Source organism: Solanum lycopersicum, chromosome 7 (genome assembly GCF_036512215.1).
Source record: "Solanum lycopersicum chromosome 7, SLM_r2.1".
Classification (NCBI taxonomy): Eukaryota; Viridiplantae; Streptophyta; class Magnoliopsida; order Solanales; family Solanaceae; genus Solanum; species Solanum lycopersicum.
The window spans coordinates 8,793,098-8,794,496 of NC_090806.1; the positions used below are offsets into that span (position 1 = coordinate 8,793,098).

Below are 1,399 nucleotides of genomic sequence, written 5' to 3' on the forward strand. Positions count from 1 at the left end.
AAACAAATAAGTAAAAAGTTATTTTCATATGTACAAAATGAGAGTTAATTAAAATGTTTCATAAATAAGTTGGTTTAAAAATTAATTAAAGAAAAAAAATAGAAAATGAAAATAAAAAAAAAGAGAGAGGAAAGAGCAAACCAAGAACGAGAAATAAGAGACAAAAAAGAAAATCAAAATATAGGTACCACCAATTCAAATAAAAAATAATAAAATAATATTTCATACAACTAGTACTAATTGTACTTCATACGTAGTAAAAAAATTTATTTGGATGAGGAAGGGGCGACGGTGGTGATGGTGGTGGGTGGAGAAGAAAATCTGAGTGAGAGAAAGGGGTTGGGGTTTGAGGTGGGGTTGGGGTAGTATAGAAGACAATTTGGGGCGGAGGTGTGCATATAATTTTCTTTTTATTAAAAGTGGTTTTTTTTTTAATTATTTAGTTAAAAGAAATTTCACATATCAATGAGTCATTGATAGTTTTTTTTTCCTAAAAAAATACAAATTTTATTTTTTTAATTAAATTAAAAGTAATAATAATTACAATAGAAGATATTTTTGGTAATCAAATACAAAAAACAACTGTGTTACGAAAATATTTTATTGAAAAATGTCCCTTGACATGCCAAAACGGCAAACGTATGTATTCAATTATATCTTATCTTATAATAAGTAATAATATCTTTCTAAATAGTCATCTATTTTTGTCTAAGATTTGATTGTCAGATTTCTCACCAACTGATTGCCTGACTATTAATTTCTTAAAAAATGTTTGCTAATAGTTGGTACTTAATCACTTCACCTCAATATAATAAAGAAAAAATGCACGAGTATCCCCTCAACTTTTGCTCGAAATCTCAGAGACACACTTATAATATATTAGGCTCCTATTACCACACTCCCTTAAACTTATTGTATAAGTAATTTTCTATCCCTTTTCGACATACGTGACACTAACTTGAAAAAAAAAGTCAATCATGGGTCCACAAGAGTGTCACGTAGGTCGAAAAGGGGTAAAAAATTATTAATAAAATAAGTTCAGGAATAATAGAACCTTATTATAGTATAACTGTGTCTCTGAGATTTCGGACATAGGTTGAGTGAGTACTTGTACATTATCCATCATCATTATATTATATTCACTAGATGGCTCTTTTGTAGTAGTGATAATAACATCGTGATATCTCATGAGCTTTAAATCTTTTTAAATCAATCCTTTTAAACAAGACAAGATATATCCTCCGTTTAAAGTTTGGTTCACTCATGCCCTCGCCATCCAACTTTTGGTCCAAATATGCCCTTATGGGCGTTAGTTGTCATGTTGGACATATCCAACTCATTTTTTATCTCTTTAAATGTCACATGGAATTGTCATGTCATTTTGACCTTACCACATAAC

The 1,399-nt window shown here is 29.4% G+C and overlaps 1 non-coding gene across 1 annotated transcript; it reads left to right on the forward strand.

The window, feature by feature from the left end:
* Window positions 1-844: 844 nt before the first annotated feature.
* On the forward strand, window positions 845-1,096 carry MIR7981c (microRNA MIR7981c). The gene has a single exon (NR_161770.1). It is a non-coding gene; the product is annotated as a microRNA MIR7981c (primary transcript).
* The last annotated feature ends 303 nt before the right edge of the window (window positions 1,097-1,399 follow it).